This window comes from Arachis hypogaea, chromosome 5 (assembly GCF_003086295.3).
Source record: "Arachis hypogaea cultivar Tifrunner chromosome 5, arahy.Tifrunner.gnm2.J5K5, whole genome shotgun sequence".
NCBI lineage: Eukaryota > Viridiplantae > Streptophyta > Magnoliopsida > Fabales > Fabaceae > Arachis > Arachis hypogaea.
Window position 1 is genome coordinate 52,861,985 of NC_092040.1, and position 9,697 is coordinate 52,871,681.

The following is a 9,697-nucleotide window of genomic DNA, read 5'->3' on the forward strand; positions in this document are numbered from 1 at the left end:
ATAAAAGATTTGCCGATGGTAATTGATGTTAGTGCAGAATTCTAAAGAAAAAAAAATAAATATAAGAAAAATAAAAAATAAAAAAAAAAAAATGAAGAAAAATAAAAAAAAAAAAAAGAAAAGAAAAGAATTGAAATGGGAATTCAAACACTAAAGAAAAGAATGAGAATAATGAAAAAGAATCATGAAGAGATAAGTTTCATGAATGATGTTGTCAAATCTCCATCTGGGTATAGATCCATGAAATGTTGAATCCAATCTCTTGGTGATTCAATCTCTCTCAACATAACCAATTGCCACTCGTGATCTAATTGTTCATGAGAAGAATGAAGCTCAAATCTAATCCAGCCACACAATTCCATAATCTCAACCAAGAGAGTACATCTCACATACTAACCAAGGTTATTGATAAAGAATCATGAAAGGATGAACTCTAAACGAATTATGTGACTCATTCCTCAAATTCACCACATAATTCATATAGATTACCCCTCTCTCGATGGTGGTTGAATCTTTGAAGAACAAGAGTTCCCTCTTTAGATCAACCACTAGAATTGAGGAGGAAAGATGAGTTCACCAATTCATTCCAACAAGCAGAGCTCTTCCCCCTAATGAAAGTGGGGTTTAGTGAGTCATTGCTCCAATTTCAACAACAATTGCCATAAACGAAATTAAACTAAATGCAAAGAAAGATGATAAAGAATAAGGAAATGCTTAAAGCTTAAGAAATGAAGAAGAGAATTCCCAGAAGAACCAAAAATTAGCTCTCCGGGTATCCTCCCGGAAGTCTAAAGAGTTCTCAAAAAAAGTGCTAAAGTCTAAAATTCTAAGTGTAAAAGTTTCCTCCAAGTACCAATCTCTTCTATTTATACTACTCCTAAAACTTCTTCAGAGATCTTCAATTTGGGCTAGCAATGTGGCTTTCCATTGTTGAATTCTTGGTTCAATTGAAGAAGTTGCTGGCCTTTGTGAGGAATAGGGAAGCAGAGCAAGTTGGCAACCATTCTGGCCCATTGAGGGGCGTTATTGCAATAACTCCAGGCTTAATGCACGTTGGCAACGTGGTTGGTTTCCTGGAGTGAGTTTGAGACTTGGGTGTTGCTACCCAAGTTGTTGCTAACAACTTGCTTTCTCTTCTTGGTCTATTTCATGCTAAATGTAGCCCAAATTGAGTGTCAACCTTCTGCTTCAATATGGACTATTATACATCATTGGAAAGCTCTTGATGTCTATTTTCCAATGCCACTGGAATCACCTCATTGGACTTTCCTAGCTCAAGTTATGCTTCCTCAAAGAAGGTAAGGTCAAGCTGCCAAGTTGTTTCCAAAAACGCACCTACACTCCCAAGTTGGCAACGTGCCCGTGCCTAACCTCCCAAGGCAGGGACTTGGGGCTGGCGTTGTTGCAAAACACGCCTTCTGCTAGCAGTTGGCAACGTGCTCGTGCCCCCTCCAGGGCTCATCTCTAGCCTTCTTGAATTCAACTTCATGTTCTTGTTTTTAGGGCCTAAAGATGACTCTGGTTTGGCTTCAATTTTGTGCTCCACCATAGACTATATATATGGTTGGAAAGCTCTGAACGTTAGCTTTCCAACGCAACTGGAAGCACTCAATTTAGATCTCTGTAGCTCATGATATTTCCATTGAAGGGACATGGTCAGGCTGCCTTGTTGGAGTTGTTGTGGATAACGCCCCTATATTCCAAGTTGCAACGTGCTCCTCTATTCTTCACATCCAAAGCTTCCTGGCGTTGTTGCCAAACACGCCAATGCTTTCTTGAGTTGGCAACGTGCTCGAGCTCTTTCTAGCTCCAGCATTGCTTCCCACGTTGCCATTGAACACGCCCATAGAAACTGGCGTTGGCAACGTGCTCGAGCCTTCTTCAAGGCTCTAAACATTGCTTCCCACGTTGGCAACGTGGTGGCAAGGCTTCCTGGCGTTGGCAACGTGGTGGCAAGGCTTCCTGCGTTGGCAACGTGGTTGGCACAGACTTGGCTGCAGCAGTCTGGCGTTGGCAACTTGGCTGGGCACACCTGGGTTGGCAACTTGGCTGGCAGCACATCTGGCGTTAGCAACTTGGCTGGCAGCACTCTGGCGTTGGCAATTGGCTGGCAGCACATCCTGGCGTTGGCAACTTGGCTGGCACCCAAGACTTGGTGCCTAGCCAAGCAACCATTTCTGGCGTTGCCAAGGAACACGCCAATGATAGTGGCGTTGGCAACGTGCTCGAGGTTGTTTCCTATGGTGCCAAAGTTGCTTGGCGTTGCCTTGAATAACGCCTATGGTTCTTGGCGTTGGCAACGCCCTCGAGCTCCTCTTCAAGGCTTCATTCTTGTTGCTTGGCGTTGCCTTGAATAACGCCTATGGTGGCGTGGCAACGCCCGAGCTCCTCTGGCCAAGTTCCTGCTTGTGTGCGTTCCCTAAAACTCACTCCTTTCTCCAAGTTGGCAACGCCCAAGTTCTCCCAGCTGCCTTGCGTTGCCTTCAACAACGCCCCCTTTCTCAAGTTGGCAACCCAACTTTGTTTCAAGGTGCCTGGCGTTGCCTTCACAACGCCCCTTCTCAAGTTGGCAACGCCAACTTTGTTCTTCAAGGTTGCCTGGCGTTGTCCAACAACGCACCCTATTCCCAAGTTGGCAACGCCAACTTTTGTTCTTGGTTGCCTGGCGTTGTCCTAAAACGCCCCTATTCCCAAGTTGGCAACGCCAACTTCTTCTTCTTGCCCATCTTGCATCATTCTGCTTCCATGCTTCCTTGTTCATCACCTATCATCAACAAAGGAAATAGCTTCAAAGTCTTACCAATTTATGCAATAAATTTCATGAGATTCATTCATACTCATTCATGTATGTATTCTTTAAATCATTTGCATGAATTTGGCTAGAATCAACATGTTCCTTGGTATTCTCATGCATGAAGACAAAACTCATAAAAGGACTTGTTTATTTAGAGAAAATGAGTGAAATTAAGCTAAAACCAACTAAACTAACTAGCTAATATAACAAATATGCAATTGCATCACAACACCAAACTTAAAGTGTTGCTTGTCCTCAAGCAAAATATAGAAACTTTGTCACAAGAATCTAAGATGTAAGACTTGAATGTTCTTCCAGAGAGTAATTTTTTCATTGAGCATGTCATCCTCACTTGTGTGGTCATTAATTTATTGTAATTGAACACAACTATTCAACTTTTTCAATTAAAATGCTTGCTTCAATACTAAATTGGTTAACCTCACTAGACTTCTTTTACACCTTAGCACATGACCCTTGAACCATTCTTTCCTTGATGCTTCTCTTCTTTTTTTTTTCCCTTTTCTTTTCATTTCAAATGAGCTCGAAATCTTGTCTTAAGGCGGCTCTTTAGCATAAGCTTTCAATCAACAATCCCAAACCAGTTGGTTCAAGTTATTAAGTGTTGAGACACTCTTAAAGATTTACTAACTCAAGCCTCTCTCCTTAACACATTCAATCACAGGCATATAACATTGAAATTTTGTTTGGATAGTGGTGTCCAGCACCTCTTTGGGTTGCTAAATGTTCTGTTATAGAGCTACTCTTGATTGTGGGTTTTCAATCGATAATCCCGAGTTAGTTAACTTAAGTTATCGGGTGATGAAGCACCCCTCGGATTTACTAGCCCAAGTATGTCTCTTAACATCAATCACCACATACACATATCCAAATTTTGTCATTGATGCCTAGCCTTTCATTCTTTGTACTCTATTTTCTTTATTGTCAAGGTTATTTGTGCTTTTACTGATAAAGTCTTTGTGATCCTTAACCGAACTAGTCTTGTATAAGCAAGCATTCTTTAGAATTTCTTGAACATTGATTCTTTCACAATAAATGTATATATACTAGCACCTTTCTTATGGGACAACATGATTCTTTTAAGCTAGAATTCTCTCTGTTCTTGCTCAAACTACATCTTTTATTCCATTGACAAGTAAAAGTACTTAAGACAAGCAACCATTCCAAACCTGTGAGTGGTGATGCATGGAATGGGCAACATAAAAGAAAATGCTTCAAAAAGAAAAAAATGCATCTTAGAAGGTATACCATATTTCAGACATACATCTTCTTTATTTAATAAAACATAAAGAAAAACAAAGGAACTTCACCACCTTTAGTCTTCATGTCCCTTTTTCCTTGCTTGATTCTCCTTGCTTTCCTTTGCCCTTTGGATCTTCTTTCTTTTCTTTCTTAGTTCTCCTTGTTGTTTTGTTGTTGCATCCCCCTTTGGATCTTCTTTCTTTTTCTTTCTTAGTTCTCCTTGTTGTTTTGTTGTTGCATCCCCCTCTTCTCTTTGCCACACTCCTGAGCTTATCATTGTCTCATTTAGCCTCTGTTGATTAAATCTCACCCTTGCAAGTTCCTGCTCTTCAAATATCTTGCGAGCTTCATTAAAGGTTTTAATTTGTGGGTTGAGTAATGGGGGTGTGGAACAGAGGTAACTGAGCTTTTCTTGGGTGCATATATCATAGTCAAGTCTGTCCTTATGCCTGGCTTCCCTGAACATTCTGCTTTCATTGAACTCTTTGTGAAATGTATTATGTCTAGCATCCAACCTATGGAGAAGCTCTCTTTGCTGAGCTTGCTCTTTCCTTAGTTGAGCTTGTTCTTGTATTACTTTCTCCATGGCTTTTTCATGTTCCACAGTTGAATTGTTGATGGCTTCCTGCATCTTGGCATATTGTTCTTGTTGTAATTCCATCATGTGTGCTTGGTATTCATTTTGTTGGTTCATCCATTGAACTTGAACCCCTCTTTGTTGGTCCATCAACTGCCAAAGGTCCCTTTGTTGCTGAGCTTGTTCCTCTTGGCTTCTTTGAATTTGTGAATATTGCCCAGAGATTCCTTCCAAAGCGGCTTGGAGTTGATTCATGTTCAAGGCATGAGGTTCTTCCATTTCTTGAGGCTCCTCCTCTTGTCTTGCTTCTTTCCTTTTCTTCCTTCTTGCTAAAGGTTGCCTTTCCAATTGGGTTGTGGTGATGAATTCCAACCTTTCTCGAGTAAGAGGTTTCCAACAGAGACCACATCAGTTTCTCCAAATTCTTCCAGAGGCACTCCAGCTTCTTCACATAGGCGCAGAATAGTACTAGGATATCCTAGCCAGCTGTCCTGTTTGACTTTTTGAGCTATGTCAATGATGTTCTTGGCTATAATGTCTCCAACATTGATTTCCCTCCTTTCATTATACAATGGATCATTATTGCTCTATTCACCGTTACCTCAGAATTATTTGAAGTGGACATCAATGATCTCCTCACTATGTCATGCCATCCTTTTGCTTGAGGTATGAGATCACCTCTCCGAAGTTTGAGTGGTTGTCCATGTGAATCCAACACCCAATCCGTGCCTACTCTGCATAAGTCACTTACCACATCCATATATCTTGGGTCATTTTCAACCCTTTCTTCATAGCTAGCTCGTTTGAACTGTTTTGCCTTGACCTTTAGCACCCTGTTGATGGCGTCCGGGCTAAAATCAACAGTCACACCTCTTACATAACTCATGTATGGTTCTTCATCATCATATTCTCTTATCACATTAGTGTAGAACTCATGGATGAGAAGCATGCTCACTTCTTGAGGTTGGTCACAGAGAAGCTCCCATCCCCTTTTTCTGATTATTTTTTGTATTTCAGGGTATTCATCTTTTCTTAGCTTGAATGGTAACTCGGGAACAACATCTTTGCTTGACATCCAGCTGAAGATACGCTCGTTGTGTTTGGATTTGAATCTTCTTTGATCAAATTCATCTTCTCTCCTATCCCTTAATGATGAGGCCATTGAGATTCACTTGCAAGGTTGAATCTCCCACACCAAACTTAGATGAATGCTTGTCCTCAAGCACAAGGAAAATGGTTGTGAATGGGGGAGATATATGACAACAACGTGACTTAGGCAAGCTAGAAATGATGGTGAGGGGGGGTGGAGTGTTTTGGTTATGTGAGGGGATGTAGGGTAGAAGAATGAGTGATGAAGAGTGAGGTTTGATGAATATGGTTGAAGTATTTAAAGTGAACTTTGGTGGGGATGCATGATTCTAGTGAGTTCCGTGGTGCTATGCATGGCTCTAAGGGTTCGGTCATAGCATGGGGAGCATGCTTCCTTGTGCCCAATGCATGTTGAGTTGTTTTTCCCATGCACAAAGTTCAAGACTCATGTGACTTTCTCTTCCTTGTGTATCCGTGACCTCTCTCTCCAAGATTCTCCATCACTTCTTTCTTTCTTTCCTGCAACAAAATTCCAAAAGCTTGAGATTCTTAAAGTGACATATCTAGCTAACAACTTATGATGATATTCCTATGCAAAATTGACTAAACAAAAATTAAAATTTATGAATTGATTCCCTAATCTATTTTTTCTAGCATTATTAATGTAAGTAAAGACACCAAACTTAGTTTGTGACTAAGTGTTCTATGGAATTAATTCCAAAGATAGCCATACCAAACTTAGTATTTTACCTACATTATATGCTATTTCAACGTTTTTTTTTTTTATATATAACTAAAATAGATGACTATACTTTCATAGTCTAGCATTTTCGTGTATGTATGGACACCAAACTTAGTTTGTGGCTAAGTGTTGTAGAACACACTTTTGCCATTACTTCAAGATTGGCCACACCAAACTTAGTGCCTTGCATACACCATGTACTAGTCTACTTAATCTTTATTGGTTACTAAAGTATGAAAATAAAAGACTCCTTGTGCATGGGTTGCCTCCCATGAAGCGCTTGTTTATTGTCTTTAGCTTGACACTGCAGCTTCTTGCTCATGTTAAGAGTTGCACACTCTCTTCCTTGCTCCAAGGGCCACCAAAATAGTGCTTCACCCTATGTCCATTAGCTGTGAAGGTTTGTTTTGAGGCTTCATCAAGTAATTCAACATAGCCATGAGGTGATACTTTGGTGATGGTGTATGGACCAGTCCATCTAGACCTCAGCTTCCCAGGAAAGATCTTCAATCTTGAATTGAATAACAACACCTTTTGGCCCGGTTCGAATGTTCTTTGAGAGATCCTCTTATCATGCCATCTCTTTGCTCTCTCTTTGTATATTTTGGCATTGTCATATGCCTCCAATCTGAACTCCTCAAGTTCATTGAGTTGTAGCAGCCTCTTCTCTCCTGCTGCTTGAGCATCTAAATTCAGAAGTTTGGTTGCCCAAAAGGCCTTATGTTCAAGCTCCACAGGGAGGTGGCATGCCTTTCCATACACCAGCTGAAATGGAGATTTTCCTATGGGTGTCTTGAAGGCTGTCCTGTATGCCCAAAGTGCATCATCCAGCTTCCTAACCCAATCCTTTCTTGTTGTTCCACAGTTTTCTCCAAGATCCTTTTTAGCTCTCTGTTGGCAAGTTCAGCTTGCCCATTGGTTTGTGGGTGATATGGTGTAGCTACTTTGTGAGTGACACCATATTTGTGGAGTAAAGAATTTAGTTGCTTGTTGCAGAAGTGGCTTCCCCCATCACTTATAAGTCCTTTGGGCACTCCAAATCTAGTGAAGATGTTCTTCTTGAGGAATTGCAAGACCACGTTGGTATCACATGTGGTGGTGGCTATTGCTTCTACCCATTTGGAGACATACTCTACTGCTACCAAGATGTATTTGAATGTGTAGGATGGAGGAAAAGGTCCCATGAAATCTATTCCCCATAGATCAAAGAGTTCCACTTCTAAAATGAACTTCTGAGGCATCTTATTTTTCTTTGACAAACCCCCTGTTCTTTGGCATTCATTGCAATGGCTCACAAACTCTCTAGCATCCTTGAAGATTGAGGGCCAGTAGAAACCACTTTGAAGGACTTTTGCAGCCGTTCTTTCAGCTCCAAAATGACCACCATAACTAGAGTTGTGACAATGCCATAGTATGTTCTTCATCTCATCCTCTGACACACATCTTCTTATCATTCCATCTGGGCATCTTTTGAACAAGAATGGTTCATCCCAGAAGAAGAACCTAGCCTCATGCAACAGCTTCTTAACTTGTTGTTTTGTGTACTCTTGTGGAATGATTCTTCCCGCCTTGTAGTTGGCCATGTCTGCAAACCAAGGGACATGTTGAATTTGCAAGAGGTGCTCATCTGGAAATTCTTCATTTATTGATGGAAGGTTGTCTTGGCATGTATCTTGTGGTAGCCTTGATAAGTGGTCAGCAACTTGATTTTCATTGCCCTTTCTATCTTTTATCTCAATGTCAAACTCTTGTAAGAGTAGCACCCATCTAATTAGCCTTGGTTTGGCATCCTGTTTTGACATAAGATACTTAATAGCAGCATGGTCAGTATACACTAAGACTTTAGATCCAATCAAATATTGTCTAAACTTATCAAAAGCATATACCACAGCTAGTAGCTCTTTCTCTGTTGTGGTGTAGTTTCTTTGAGCTTCATTCAATACCTTACTTGCATAGTATATAACATGAAGCTTCTTTTCCTTCCTCTGCCCCAACACAGCACCGATTGCAAGGTTACTTGCATCACACATGAGTTCAAAAGGTAGTCTCCAACTTGGGGGTGTGATGATTGGTGCTGTGGTGAGCTTAGCCTTTAGAGTTTCGAAAGCATGTTTGCATTCATCATCAAAGATAAAAGGATTATCTACCACCAGCAAATTGCTTAGTGGCTTTGCTATTTTGGAAAAATCTTTGATGAATCTCCTATAGAATCCAGCATGCCCCAAGAAACTTCTAACGGCTTTCACACTAGTTGGCAAAGGAAGTTTTTCTATAATTTCTACTTTTGCCTTGTCAACTTCTATACCCTTTCTTGAAATTTTGTGACCAAGAACAATGCCTTCGGGTACCATGAAATGGCACTTCTCCCAATTCAAAACTAAATTGGTTTCTTGGCACCTTTTCAAGACTAAGGTAAGATGATGCAAGCAAGTATTGAAAGAATCACCAAAGACAGAGAAATCATCCATAAAGACTTCAATAAATTTTTCTACCATGTCTGAGAAGATTGATAGCATGCACCTTTGAAAGGTAGCTGGGGCATTACACAGTCCAAATGGCATTCTCCTGTATGCAAAGACTCCAAAGGGACAAGTAAAGGAAGTCTTCTCTTGATCCATGGGGTCAACCACTATCTGATTATACCCAGAATATCCATCAAGAAAACAGTAATAGGCATGGCCAGCCAACCTTTCAAGCATCTGGTCAATGAAAGGTAGAGGAAAGTGATCTTTTCGTGTGGCATCATTCAGCCTCCTATAGTCTATGCACATCCTCCACCCTGTCACTGTTCGTGTTGGAATAAGCTCATTCTTCTCATTAACAATGACAGTCATCCCCCCTTTCTTAGGTACTACTTGCACTGGACTGACCCACGGGCTGTCAGATATAGGGTAGATAATCCCAGCTTTACACAACTTCAGGACTTCCTTTTGAACAACCTCCTTCATTGTGGGATTCAATCTTCTTTGGGGTTGTACCACTGGTTTGGAATTCTCCTCTAAAAGTATCTTGTGCATGCATACAGTAGGGCTTATGCCTTTCAAGTCATCAATGGTCCATCCCAACGCCTCTTTGTGAGCTTTCAAAACCACAAGGAGCTTTTCTTCTTCCTCTGCATTCAATGTGGAATTGATGATCACTGGGAAGCTGTCCTTCTCACCAAGGAATGCATATTTAAGATGAGGGGGTAGTGGTTTCAACTCTTGTTGTGGTGCCTCTTCTTTCGTAGCTTCAC